The sequence below is a fragment of the Ranitomeya imitator genome, chromosome 7 (assembly GCF_032444005.1).
Source record: "Ranitomeya imitator isolate aRanImi1 chromosome 7, aRanImi1.pri, whole genome shotgun sequence".
Lineage (NCBI taxonomy): Eukaryota > Metazoa > Chordata > Amphibia > Anura > Dendrobatidae > Ranitomeya > Ranitomeya imitator.
In genome coordinates, this window is record NC_091288.1 from 134,942,504 (window position 1) to 134,958,079 (window position 15,576).

A 15,576-nucleotide genomic window follows, 5' to 3' on the forward strand; every position below is an offset into this window, starting at 1 on the left:
GTTGGACTTTTTGATCCTCACTGCATTCCGTACACACCTTTGGCCTCCTTTAGCGGTCACGTGATCTCATACATCACAAAGGTCCTGCGCACCATCCGGATTCACCGCTGACACCTAACGCGGCACCGGCCTAGCAGGATCCCGCTTCACATCGGAGGTCAGTTGGAGGTGGCTGCTGCTGGCCGGGGCAGCCACCTGTTTTGAGAACACCCTGTTACTCGGATCTAGTTAGTATACGAGCGGCATTATTACAGCTTTCCAAACCAGGATAACTTCTATTGAAGGTAGGAACAGCTGTCTTTATCCTTTTCTACAGGTTCTTTGTACCCATTGCAGGGGTTAATAACCTACGGTGTATATCAGAAACTTCAGGACATTAGACTTTATATATTTTAATTATTTTTTATCATTACACATTTTTAAAGTGGATTTCTTCATCATTACTTAGCATCTGCTACTGGCCAGCGCGTACCGGTATATACTAAGGTATATACTAGTTTACATTTGTTCTTATCTACAAACGGTGTGTGGAAGTTTGTTGGTGTCGCTGTAGGGCTATATAGCTTAGTGATACTTGGCGCTACCATATTCTGGTTATATATGAGCTGAGAATTGCCTGGTTTGGCAGACAGGCACCATGAATTAGTAGAGCTGAGTGTATGAACACAACACATAGGAACAACAGAACTGAATTGGCAGATAGGTGCCTTGAAGTAGCAGAGCTGAGTACAGGGCCCTAACCTAGGTATAGCAAAACTGAGTTTGTGTGGCTAAGCTGGTTTAAGCACTTTGTATGCATACACTACCCCAGTGATTCTCAACCTTTTTTACCATGAGAGATGATCGCGAGCCACAATCTGTGCAAAGAAATTATAGCCACATTGCAATCAATCATGGATGGATGATCATTAGTTTACCACTAGTCGTTAAAGGGTTATTCTGGGTTTTCCAGGTTAATGTGGATCAGTGGGAGAGTATCTACTACTCTTTCCTATACTACATTCACACTGCTGTTGTAAAGCTTGGACCAGTTATGTCCAGAAATTTAGAAATTAATTTGCTGTCTGATTGTTTCTACATAGTGGGCGAGTGCAGAAATAGTTTATTTCCTTGCATTATTTCGGCCTGTAAATCTGACCAGAGTACTGCATTCTGTGCACAGCAAAAAAGCGAACATTTGGTAATACACAGGCCGAAAATACTTGTGAATATAGCTTAAGGCTGTAATAAGACACTTGTATATCTCTGTCCCACCATGATTTTTCGGACTGACTGCTGGACTCCTGACCCGATTTTAACAGCCTCATAGGCATATATAAGACTTGTTAAGTTCAGGTCTTTAAATGATGGTTTCAGACTGTGAGATATGGATGTCTGAGGCTTTTTGCCATATTCAGCCATCTGCGATTTGCTGTCCGATCATTGACCATGATGCACAGAGTAAGGGCTCATGCTCATCTTCGTGAAAAACCGACGAGTGCAATCTGATTTTTTTCAACATCTTGACTGTTATTCAATGGTTCCCTGCTCATCTGTGATTCTTTTTTTCTCAGCTCAAATCGGACTGAGAAAATCGCAGCTTGCTGCGATTTCACCATGTATATCGTACGATGTGTGCCAATGCAAGTCAGTGGGTGCAGGAAAAAAATTGCATGGCACATGGATCATGTATATTCTGTCCGATTTTTACTCACCTATCCCCTAGAAAATCCGACATTTCATCAGCGGAGTACAGTAAATTTACTGTGTGAACCATTTGTCCCACGACAAGTCTAACTCTACATCTAGATGCCATGCTAAATGTAGGTATGATATTTATCAAAATGTTCAGCCTGACATTCAGCAGAGACATTGAGCTGCTCGTGATAGCACAGCATCAATATCTCACGGTGACACGAATAAGGTGAGAGGAGGTGATAGCTGATGAACTCCGTTCACCTCACTGACGTCACGGCTAGCGTGAGAAAGTTACTTTATTTTTCTGGCCATATATAGGTACTAGCTATTGAACCCGTTCTACGCCCGGGTGGTGAGCATTTATATTGGTATATGGTCTGCATCCTGTCATGAGCTGCTCCATCCTGCGCCCCCATCCTGTCTTGTGCTGCTCCATCCTGCGTCCCCATCCTGTCATGTGCTGCACCCATCCTGCGCCCCCATTCTGACATGTGCTGCTCCCATCCTGCGCCCCCATTCTGGCATGTGCTGCACCCATCCTGCTCCTCCATTCTGACATGTGCTGCACCCATCCTGCGCCTCCATTCTGACATGTGCTGCACCCATCCTGCGCCTCCATTCTGACATGTGCTGCACCCATCCTGCGCCTCCATTCTGTCACTGGCTGCTCCCATCCTGCACCCCCGTTCTGTCGTGCTGCTTCCATCCTGCACTCCCGTTCTGTCATGTACTGCTCCCATCCTGCGCCCCCGTTCTGTCATGTGCTGCTTCCATCCTGCACCCCCGTTCTGTCATGTGCTACTGCCATTCTGCGCCCCCGTTCTGTCATGTGCTGCTCCCATCCTGCGCCCCCGTTCTGTCATGTGCTGCTTCCATCCTGCAACCCCGTTCTATCATGTGCTGCTTCCATCCTGCACCCCCGTTCTGTCATGTGCTGCTGCCATCCTGCGCCCCCGTTCTGTCATGTGCTGCTTCCATCCTGCACCCCCGTTCTGTCATGTGCTGCTGCCATCCTGCACCCCCGTTCTGTCATGTGCTGCTGCCATCCTGCGCCCCCATTGTCATGTGCTGCTGCCATCCTGCGCCCCCGTTCTGACATGTGCTGCTCCCAACCTGCGCCCCTGTTCTGTCATATGCTGCTTCCATCCTGCACCCCCGTTCTGTCATGTGCTGCCCTATTCTGTCATATGCTGCTCCCATCCTGCGCCCCCGTTCTGTCATGTGCTGCTCCCATCCATATGCCCCATACGCTGCTCCATAAAGGTTTATGACCCCCATCAGGTGGCGTAAGTAACAAATAGCTGTGGCATGAAGTGCCACAGCCTCATGGCACAGCAATTTGTTACTTACGCTACCTGATTCTTTTCCGGCGCCATTGTCTTGCTCCTCCCGGTGCCGGAATCGGCGCCTGCGCAGTCCGCGCTTTCACTGCTGTGTGTCTTCAAGAAAATGGCTCCGGTAAGCGCGGACTGCGCAGGCGCCGATTCCGGCACCGGGAGGAGCAAGACAATGGCGCCGAAAAGGAATGGCGTAAGTAACAAATTGCTGTGGCATGAAGTGCCACAGCCTCATGGCACAAAAAAATCCTTTAAACGGAGTACCACATCGTGAACAATCTTGTCTGGGTTCTGAATTAATGTGATGCTTATCTAACACTTGATAATATTTTTATTTGAACTGTCTTTTGGGTACCTTATGTCTATTTGAGTCTCTAGAGTGTCAGGATGAGCTACAGAAGCACAGGTTTTGCTGGTCAAACCTCTTTTAACTTGTTTTGCCCTTGGCATAAACAGATGAGGGATTTTTGTTTTTTGGATAAGGTGTGCATTGTCAAGAAAATCTTTGTGGTGGAGTGAAATACAAAAAATCAGCTAATCTGTTTGTTTTTTTCCGTTTTTACAACGCCATTTTAATCAAGCAATTTTCTTTCTGCGTGTCACTATGATTTCAACCCTCTATTGTTTCTTATGGTTTGCTCTTTAAAAAAATAAAAATAAATTTGGTTTGTGTTGCCAGGTTTTAGGACCCATAACTTTTGTTTTATTTTTCTGTAGATATAGCCATTTGATTCATTGTTTATTTTTTGCAGATAAAGTTTTATTAGTATGTATGACTGTTTGATCTGGATCCGTCTGTTATGCACAGGCCCTTGTTGCATACATGGAGACGACATAGCATTGATCCTCACACTATAAACACTCAAATGGCGCTTAGTAATTACAGCATGATGTTAAAAGATTGAAAAAGGGCGATCACTCTCTCTGTCAGCCCATTGGCACTCCTGTAATGTGGTATCATGGGGTCTCGACTGGCTGCTATGGTCCAGCAATGTCCTCAGTGTCTGCCTTCTCTCTCTGCCAATCTGAGTCCAAGGCGAGGCATGATAGCCTGTCAAACAGTGTCATGTTAGATAATGCATAGGTTTTACCATGTAATATCAATACACTGGAGTTGCAATATTCAGTGTTCTCAGACAATGCAGTGTTGTCCCCAGGAGCCGCACGCATGGGAACACTTTCTGGTCCCTCTTTACTCACTAAGCAGTGACATCAGTGAAGAAAGCCCATGAAGTGTTCTATATACTTGGCTCCTGAGAATTCCGCAATGATCATGTTATCATGCTTGTCCCTGCAGGTCAGCAGCTTCTCTATCACTTTTACACTGTACTTTGCTCTGATCAGAGCATTCTCACTCCAATCACAAAACAGACCAGTGTGACAACAGCATACCTCCCAACTTTTGAAGATGGGAAAGAGGGACAAAGTTTGCGTCGCGCAACGGCAAATTTTAGGCCACACCTCTGACCACACCCATTCATAATTAGTCACACCTATATCCATGTCCCAACCACACCCATTTAGCACTGCTGATCACACTGTTTCATATAAATAATTATAAACAAAAAAAATATGGCCACACAGTGCTCCATACTGTATAATGGCCACACATGATGCTCAATACTATATAATGGCCACACATGATGCTCCATACTGTATAATGACTCCACATGATGCTCCATACTGTATAATGGCCACACATGATGCTCCATACTGTATAATGGCCACACATGATGCTTCATACTGTATAATGGCCACACATGATGCTCCATACTGTATAATGGCCCCACAATGCTCCATACTGTATAATGGCCCCACAATGCTCCATACTGTATAATGACCGCACATGATGCTCCATACTGTATAATGGCCACACATGATACTCCATACTGTATAATGGCCACACATGATGCTCCATACTGTATAATGACCGCACATGATGCTCCATACTGTATAATGACCGCACATGATGCTCCATACTGTATATTGGCTGCACATGATTCTCCATACTGTATAATGACCGCACATAATGCTCCATACTGTATAATGACTGCACGTGATGCTCCATACTGTATATAATGACCGCACGTGATGCTCCATACTGTATAATGACCGCACGTGATGCTCCATACTGTATAATGACCTCACATGATGCTCCATACTGTATATTGGCCGCACATGATACTTCGTACCGCATAATGGCCACACATAGCTACTCCTACACACGCGGCTGTGCTCCGTACACTTTGCACACACAGCTCCGCTCCGTACACACGCGCTCCGCTCCATACACCTTGTACACACGCGGCTCCGCTCCATACACCTTGTACACACGCGGCTCCGCTCCATACACCTCGTACACACGCAGCTCTGCTCCGTACATCGCATAAACACACGGCTCTGCTCCATACACCTCGTACACATTCAGCTCCACTCCATACACCTCATACACACACGGCTCTGCTCCGTACACCTCGTACACATTCAGCTCCGCTCCATACACCTTATACACACGGCTCTGCTTCATACACCTCATGCACACACGGCTCTGCTCCATACACCTCATACACACACGGCTCTGCTCTGTACACCTCGTATACACGCGGCTCTGCTCTGTACACCTTGTACACACGCGGCTCCGCTCCATACACCTTATACACATTTAGCTCCGCTCCATACACCTTATACACACACGGCTCCGCTCCATACACCTCGTACACACGGCTCCGCTCCATACACCTCGTACACACGGCTCCGCTCCGTACACCTCGTACACACGGCTCCGCTCCGTACACCTCGTACACACGGCTCCGCTCCTTACACCTCGTACACACGGCTCCGCTCCGTACACCTCGTACACACGCGGCTCCGCTCTGTACACCTCGTACACACGCGGCTCTGCTCCATACACCTCGTACACATTCGGCTCCGCTCTATACACCTTGTACACATTCAGCTCCGCTCCATACACCTCTGTTGTGAATTCTGTTGTCAAGCTCCCTCCTGTGGTCATGAATGGTACTTCGGCTGGTTCTGTCCATGGGCTTCCTCTGGTGGTTGTGAGTGGAGCTGCGGCTTCTGAGTTTCCTTCTACAGGTGACGAAGTTAATTCGTTAGCTGGCTGCTCTATTTAACTCCACTTAGATCATTGCTCCATGCCACCTGTCAATGTTCCAGTATTGGTCTAGCTCTCTCCTGGATCGTTCTTGTGACCTGTCTTCCCAGCTGAAGCTAAGTTGCTGCTTGTTCTTCTCTGGTTTGCTGTTTTTCTGTCCAGCTTGCTATTTTTATTTTTGTCTTGCTTGCTGGAAGCTCTGGGACGCAGAGGGAGCGCCTCCGCACCGTGAGTCGGTGCGGAGGGTCTTTTTGCGCCCTCTGCGTGGTCTTTTTGTAGTTTTTGTGCTGACCGCAAAGTTACCTTTCCTATCCTCTGTTCAGTAAGTCGGGCCTCACTGTGCTAAATCTATTTCATCTCTGTGTTTGTAATTTTCATCTTTACTCACAGTCATTGTGTGGGGGGCTGCCTTTTCCTTTGGGGAATTTCTCTGAGGCAAGGTAGGCTTTATTTTTCTATCTCTAGGGCTAGCTAGTTTCTTAGGCTGTGTCGAGTTGCATAGGGAGCGTTAGGAGCAATCCACGGCAATTTCTAGTGTGTGTGATAGCATTAGGGATTGCGGTCAGCAGAGTTCCCACGTCTCAGAGCTCGTCCTATATTATTACTAACTATTAGGTCTTTCCGTGTGCTCTTACCCACTAGGTCCATTATTGTCCTTACCACCAGGTCATAACAGTACAGGTGGCCCAAAGTATTAATGCATCTTAATAGAGGGATAAGAGAACTTCTGAGACCATTTTTTTTTCTTTGCACTGTGTTTTGTTTTTCTTTTCCCCTAGACCTTTGGGTGGTTCAGGACACAGGTGTAGGTATGGACATTCAAGGTCTGTCCTCTTGTGTGGATCATCTCACTGCAAGGGTACAAAACATTCAAGATTTTGTGGTTCAGAATCCTATGTTAGAGCCTAGAATTCCTATTCCTGACTTATTTTTTGGGGATAGATCTAGGTTCTTGAATTTCAAAAATAATTGTAAACTGTTTCTAGCTTTGAAACCCCGCTCCTCTGGTGACCCCGCTCAACAAGTAAAAATCATTATTTCTTTGTTGCGTGGTGACCCTCAAGACTGGGCATTTTCCCTTGCGCCAGGAGATCCTGCATTGCGTGATGTTGATGCGTTTTTTCTGGCGCTTGGATTGCTTTATGATGAACCAAATTCAGTGGATCAGGCAGAGAAAATCTTGCTGGCTTTGTGTCAGGGTCAGGATGAAGCGGAGGTGTACTGGCAGAACTTTAGAAAGTGGTCTGTGCTCAGTGGAATGAATGTGCCCTGGCAGCAATTTTCAGAAAGGGTCTTTCTGAAGCCCTTAAGGATGTCATGGTGGGATTTCCCACGCCTGCTGGTCTGAATGAGTCTATGTCTTTGGCCATTCAGATCGATCGGCGCATGCGTGAGCGCAAAGCTGTGCACCATCTGGCGGTGTTGTCTGAGGACAGGCCTGAGCCTATGCAGTGTGATAGAAGTTTGACCAGAGCTGAAAGGCAAGAACACAGACGTCGGAATGGGCTGTGTTTTTACTGTGGTGAATCCACTCATGCTATCTCCGATTGTCCTAAGCGCACTAAGCGGTTCGCTAGGTCTGCTACCATTGGTACGGTACAGTCAAAATTTCTTTTGTCCGTTACTCTGATTTGCTCTTTGTCATTGTGATGAGGGAAGAGCCGCCATCTTGGAACAGGCATACTTACAGATTGGCGTGACTCCATTTTGTCTCCTGGCCTCAGGTCGGCAGCTAGGAGCGCTCCTGGCCCCCACCTTTTCTATGAATAAAGTTCCTATTAGTATGCTAACGGGCTGAGCTCAGTGTAAACTGTAGACGGTATTTTAAAAGCTCGCTGAGGAAACCACGCCAGCAGGGGGGCTTGGAAATGCTTGGGGGCTTAATTAAAACACGCATGCCAAGTGGCCACTGGATACACATCTATTATGGCAGCCCAGCCAAACCGTCTCCAACATGGAATTGTGAATTATGGACGCATCGTCCGAGGTACAGGCTCATAAAAAATATTCTCCTTACCCTAAAGAAATTGTGCATCCAACAGTGTGACTCCCGTTACGGTGGAAGGTCTGAAACCCAAGATATAGGGATCAGCCTCCCACAGGGACCGAATGGGTCCAGGTTTGATCCCAGTACGACCGGCAGAACAAACCACAGGGGCTGGTACTGCCCGTGTGCTGATCCGATCATCGTGAGGGAAGTTATCCCATTTATTAGAAATTGGAATAAATCTTGCAGGGAGACAGAGGGGGTGGAGATTGCTAAGCCCACCCAGCTGCAGGCAGGGGGGCTCAGCCAGGTATAAGAAGAAGCTGAGGTCACTGGGAGGGTCTCACTCCACAGAAGAACATGATGATGATATCTTAAGGAACAGGGTATGCCAGCCAGAGGGGGGAGCAAGCACATGTTTTCTGGGGGCTGCCCGGCAACTAAGTTTTTGGACCTGCGGAATGCTATGCCCCCCGGCTTCCACAAGCGACCTTCAACCTGGTAAATTGACCTCCAGCTTTATACCTTTAAGCCTTGTATTATTGTTGTTATATACACCAATTTAGAAAAACAGAGATCCCTAAAAAATAACTTAATATGATTCAAAAAGACTATATCCACAATCAATATAAAACAGTATTAAATGTACCTAGTAGACCCTAGACCGGGCTACAATGCACCCTGCCTGACAGTGGAGGTTGGCACCCTACTTTACTGCGGTAGGCGCCCCCACTCCTCGACGGCTAGCCCTTACAAGCCCTATAAGGACCTATAATTGAAGAAAAACTAATTAGCCCTACTGCAATCTATGCTAATACCCTGCCTATCAGTGGAGGTTGGCACCCTAATTTACTGCGGTAGGCGCCCCCACTCAACGACGGCTAGCCCTAGGGTCCCTAACAGTCCCTAAAGTTCGGGATAGACAAAGAGATATGTCCCACAAACACCACTGATACCCGTAAAGGAGAAAAAACAAAAACAGAAAAAATATATACAAAACAAAGAATAAGTATAAATCAAAAAAAAATATATATATATACTAGCACCTTATAATACTAGTGTAGAAAGATGCTATGATGGAAAAAACATATACCTCAGGTGCTGTACAGTAAAGACACCTTAACCCAAATACGGGTATACTGGATGCAATAATATGTCCACATAATACACAGCACTTAGATGAAGTCCATTTTTTGTTACACTACACGGGTGCAAATGCTTGATGTAAAATAACAAGTAGTGCATGTCCATAAAATATGGCACAATTACAATGACAAAAAATGGACCAAAAAACCAACAAAAAAATGAGGAAAATACCTCTAAAAGGCACACAGTCAGAACCACAACCACCACTCGATAATAATATAGCGAGAGCTCTTCAGAGTACTTATAATGAAGGTAAAAGGACTCAATCGTCCTTTTTATGCAAATAGTCAATCAGATCCATATTATAACCAATGTACTCATCTATTTGCTGAAATCTCATGGTGTGGGTCCGGCTGTAGCCAAAAGGACACAAGGCGATTATGTGTAGATGAACATCACCAGCGTCTGTCAGATACTTCCCCAGCAATGCCCAACGCGTTTCCCCCCCATAGGGAATGGCGGGGGTTCATCAGGGGTAATGCAGTCACACATACAATGACGATGCTGTTGTAGTAAGTATTATTGTTGTTATATTGTACTCTGACTAATTCTTGATATATTTTTTGACTGTATATTTCTTGTAATTATCTAGTGCGCCCTTAAGGCAATTAAATCATAAATTAATTTTGGGCTGATCCTTTTACTCTGATTGCGAATCCTAGAATACCCAGGGTGGGTAACAGGGCAGTCTCCCCGGCGGCCATTTGCTCTAGGTGCAGTTCCTTTACTGACCTGAGAGACAAAGGGGGCGCCGGAGAGCTGGACCTGTGTAGTGACGTCACGGATTGGTGACGTGGGAGGAAGGGGTAATCCTTCACAGTCATCCTATTCTGTTATGGCATTTGTGGATTCAGGCGCTGCCCTGAATTTGATGGACTTGGAGTTTGCTAGGCGCTGTGGTTTTTTCTTGGAGCCCTTGCAGTATCCTATTCCATTGAGAGGAATTGATGCTACGCCTTTGGCCAAGAATAAGCCTCAGTACTGGACCCAATTGACTATGTGCATGGCTCCTGCACATCAGGAGGATATTCGCTTTTTGGTGTTGCATAATCTGCATGATGTGGTCGTTTTGGGGTTGCCATGGCTACAAGTCCATAGTCCAGTATTGGATTGGAAATCTATGTTTGTGTCCAGCTGGGGTTGTCAGGGGGTACATGGTGATGTTCCATTTTTGTCTATTTCGTCATCCACCCCTTCTGAAGTCCCGGAGTTTTTGTCGGATTACCGGGATGTATTTGATGAGCCCAAATCCAGTGCCCTACCTCCTCATAGGGATTGCGATTGTGCTATCAATTTGATTCCTGGTAGTAAGTTTCCTAGGGGCCGACTGTTCAATTTATCTGTGCCAGAGCACGCCGCTATGCGGAGTTATGTAAAGGAATCCTTGGAGAAGGGTCATATTCGCCCGTCGTCACCATTGGGAGCAGGGTTCTTTTTTGTGGCCAAGAAGGATGGTTCTTTGAGACCTTGTATTGATTACCGCCTTCTTAATAAGATCACAGTCAAATTTCAGTACCCTTTGCCGCTGCTGTCGGATTTATTTGCTCAGATTAAGGGGGCTAGTTGGTTCACCAAGATAGATCTTCGTGGTACGTATAATCTTGTGCGTATTAAACAGGGCGATGAATGGAAAACAGCATTTAATACGCCCGAGGGCCATTTTGAGTACCTGGTTATGCCATTCGGGCTTTCCAATGCTCCATCAGTATTTCAGTCCTTTATGCATGACATCTTCCGAGAGTACCTGGATAAATTCCTGATTGTATATTTGGATGATATTTTGGTCTTCTCGGATGATTGGGAGTCTCACGTGATGCAGGTCAGAATGGTGTTCCAGGTCCTTCGTGCGAATTCTTTATTTGTGAAGGGGTCAAAGTGTCTCTTTGGTGTTCAGAAGGTTTCATTTTTGGGTTTCATTTTTTCCCCTTCTACTATCGAGATGGACCCTGTTAAAGTCCAGGCCATTTATGATTGGACTCAGCCGACATCTGTGAAGAGTCTGCAAAAGTTCCTGGGCTTTGCTAATTTTTATCGTCGCTTCATCAATAATTTTTCTAGTGTTGCTAAACCGTTGACTGATTTGATCAAGAAGGGTGCTGATGTGGTCAATTGGTCTTCTGCGGCTGTGGAAGCTTTTCAGGAGTTGAAGCGTCGTTTTTCTTCTGCCCCTGTGTTGTGCCAGCCAGATGTTTCGCTTCCGTTTCAGGTCGAGGTTGATGCTTCTGAGATTGGAGCAGGGGCTGTTTTGTCGCAAAAAAGTTCTGATGGCTCGGTGATGAAACCATGTGCCTTCTTTTCTAGAAAGTTTTCGCCTGCTGAGCGCAATTATGATGGCAATCGAGAGTTGTTGGCCATGAAGTGGGCATTCGAGGAGTGGCGTCATTGGCTTGAAGGAGCCAAGCATCGCGTGGTGGTCTTGACGGATCACAAGAATTTGACTTATCTCGAGTCTGCCAAACGATTGAATCCTAGACAGGCTCGTTGGTCGCTATTTTTCTCCCGTTTTGAGTTTGTGGTTTCATACCTTTCAGGCTCTAAGAATGTGAAGGCTGATGCCCTGTCAAGGAGTTTTGTGCCCGACTCTCCGGGTGTTCCTGAGCCGGCGGGTATTCTCAAAGAGGGGGTAATTTTGTCTGCCATCTCCCCTGACTTGCGGCGGGTGCTGCAAAAATTTCAGGCTGATAGACCTGACCGTTGCCCAGCGGAGAAACTGTTTGTCCCTGATAGATGGACTAGTAGAGTTATCTCTGAGGTTCATTGTTCGGTGTTGGCTGGTCATCCTGGAATCTTTGGTACCAGAGATTTGGTGGCTAGATCCTTTTGGTGGCCGTCTTTGTCGCGGGATGTGCGTTCTTTTGTGCAGTCCTGTGGGACTTGTGCTCGGGCTAAGCCCTGCTGTTCTCGTGCCAGTGGGTTGCTTTTGCCCTTGCCGGTCCCGAAGAGGCCCTGGACGCATATCTGTATGGATTTTATTTCGGAACTCCCTGTCTCTCAAAAGATGTCGGTCATTTGGGTGGTTTGTGATCGCTTCTCTAAGATGGTCCATTTGGTACCCTTGTCTAAATTGCCTTCCTCCTCTGATTTGGTGCCATTGTTTTTCCAGCATGTGGTTCGTTTACATGGCATTCCGGAGAACATCGTTTCGGACAGAGGTTCCCAGTTTGTTTTGAGGTTTTGGTGAGCTTTTTGTGCTAGGAGGGGCATTGAATTGTCTTTTTCCTCGGCTTTCCATCCTCAGACAAATGGCCAAACCGAACGAACTAATCAGACTTTGGAAACATATCTGAGATGCTTTGTTTCTGCTATTCAGGATGATTGGGTGTCCTTTTTGCCTTTGGCTGAGTTCGCCTTTAATAATCGGGCCAGCTCGGCTACTTTGGTTTCGCCGTTTTTCTGCAATTCTGGCTTCCATCCTCGTTTCTCTTCAGGGCAGGTTGAGTCTTCGGACTTGCCTGGTGTAGATACTGTGGTGGATAGGTTGCAGCGGATTTGGACTCATGTGGTGGACAATTTGACATATTCCCAGGAGAAGGCTCAACGTTTCGCTAACCGCCGGCGCTGTGTGGGTCCCCGACTTCGTGTTGGGGATTTGGTTTGGTTGTCGTCTCGTTATGTTCCTATGAAGGTTTCCTCTCCTAAGTTTAAGCCTCGTTTCATTGGTCCGTATAAGATTTCTGAGGTTCTCAATCCTGTGTCATTTCGTTTGACCCTTCCAGCTTCTTTTGCCATCCATAATGTATTCCATAGGTCATTGTTGCGGAGATACGTGGCGCCTGTGGTTCCATCCGTTGATCCTCCTGCCCCGGTGTTGGTTGAGGGGGAGTTGGAGTATGTGGTGGAGAAGATTTTGGATTCTCGTATTTCGAGACGGAAACTCCAGTGCCTGGTCAATGGAAGGGTTATGGTCAGGAAGATAATTCCTGGGTCTTTGCCTCCGATGTTCATGCTGCCGATCTGGTTCGTGCCTTTCATTTGGCTCGTCCTGGTCGCCTGGGGGCTCTGGTGAGGGTTCGGTGACCCCTCCTCAAGGGGGGGGTACTGTTGTGAATTCTGTTGTCAAGCTCCCTCCTGTGGTCATGAATGGTACTTCGGCTGGTTCTGTCCATGGGCTTCCTCTGGTGGTTGTGAGTGGAGCTGCGGCTTCTGAGTTTCCTTCTACAGGTGACGAGGTTAATTCGTTAGCTGGCTGCTCTATTTAACTCCACTTAGATCATTGCTCCATGCCACCTGTCAATGTTCCAGTATTGGTCTAGCTCTCTCCTGGATCGTTCTTGTGACCTGTCTTCCCAGCTGAAGCTAAGTTGCTGCTTGTTCTTCTCTGGTTTGGTGTTTTTCTGTCCAGCTTGCTATTTTTATTTTTGTCTTGCTTGCTGGAAGCTCTGGGACGCAGAGGGAGCGCCTCCGCACCGTGAGTCGGTGCGGAGGGTCTTTTTGCGCCCTCTGCGTGGTCTTTTTGTAGTTTTTGTGCTGACCGCAAAGTTACCTTTCCTATCCTCTGTCTGTTCAGTAAGTCGGGCCTCACTGTGCCTAATCTATTTCATCTCTGTGTTTGTAATTTTCATCTTTACTCACAGTCATTATATGTGGGGGGCTGCCTTTTCCTTTGGGGAATTTCTCTGAGGCAAGGTAGGCTTTATTTTTCTATCTCTAGGGCTAGCTAGTTTCTTAGGCTGTGTCGAGTTGCATAGGGAGCGTTAGGAGCAATCCACGGCAATTTCTAGTGTGTGTGATAGGATTAGGGATTGCGGACAGCAGAGTTCCCACGTCTCAGAGCTCGTCCTATATTATTAGTAACTATTAGGTCTTTCCGTGTTCTCTTACCCACTAGGTCCATTATTGTCCTTACCACCAGGTCATAACACCTCATACACACAGGCCTCCGCTCCATACACCTCATACACACAGGGCTCTGCTCCATACACCTCATACACACAGGGCTCCGCTCCATACACCTCATACACACATGGCTCTGCTACATCCACACTGTACACCTCTTTACCCCACACAAGGCATTACTACCTCATCCAGCAGCACCATGTGGCAAGTAGGCAACCAGCACACAATCGAGTCCTGCAATCCATGGAGGTCCCGATCATGTGACCCCTGCTCCTCCCCTCCTGTGACCTCATCACAGGTCCTGTGCCCACAAAGGAGGCAGCCAATATGTGGTGTAAGGCTCTGTGGTGCAGGGATCACTGGCTGATACGTACTGCACTGCATAGGTACGGAAGGGTAAGGGGCGTGGCTTTACACAAGGGGGCGTGTCGGCTGGTTCTCCTGCTCTCTGCGGGAGCAGAGTGTCCCGTGCTGGACAGCGGGGAAAAGGCTGAAAACCGGGACAGTCCCGCACAATGATGGACAGTTGGGAGCTATGCAACAGTAGATAGTGATGCTACAGACAAGCAGAGAAACGTTTACTAATAAAGCAGCTCTATGTTCCTGTGAGCAGCCTGCTAATAGTCTCTCTGCCTGCACATTAGAGTTATGCATAGTGCAGAGGGAGGGTTCAGTGAGAAGGTTTGCAATCCACAAGATGGACACACTCTTCCCTTGAAAAATATTTATAAAAAAGTAAAGGTTTTTCGATGGATACTGACATTCAAAGCAGTCAGTATCCAAAAAAGTAAGCACTTGCAATCGTATTTTTTGATAAAACTAGATTTTTGTTGATAGGTTCTCTTTTAGGGCTGGGCACTGATCTGCATGAGAATCTGCCTCCAGAGCTTATTTTAACCCCTTAATGACAGCCAATATGTCTTTTAACTGACCTGAGATATAAGAGTATAGTCTACACATACAGGTGACAATCCAGCAGCTGTCAGCTGTACACTATAGCTGACAACTTGCTGTATCAGCCACGATCAGTGTTGGCACCGTACATATCTGTTTAACCCCTTAGATGCTGCTGTCAATAGTGACTACATCATTATAAATGGTTAACAGAGTGTGGGGGCTTCCTCTTTATCCCAATTGGTGCCCTCAGATCATGATTGTGTGGTCCTGATGTTTGCGATGGCAATTCATAACCAAATAGTGGCCTTAGAGTCTGTCGGCTGTTGTAACCTGTTCAGAAGTTACCGACATTTAGGTGGTAAAAATACACATTTTCATTTCTGTCATACCACTTTGCATTAATTCCTGTAGCGCACCTGAAGGGTTAATAAACTACCTGACAACAGTTTTCAATATGTCAGGGGGTGCTGTTTTTAAAATGGTATCACGTTTGGGGGTTTCCCAATATATGAGACCCCTAAAGTCAATTCAAACATGGATAGTTCCCTAAAAAAATAAATGTAAATTTCCTTGAAAAAAAT

General features: G+C 46.6%; 1 protein-coding gene across 5 annotated transcripts in view; it reads left to right on the top strand.

Moving 5' to 3' along the window:
• The window catches only part of TNRC18 (trinucleotide repeat containing 18), a 672,655-nt gene that overhangs the window by 278,712 nt on the left and 378,367 nt on the right, over positions 1-15,576 (top strand). The window lies entirely within an intron of this gene.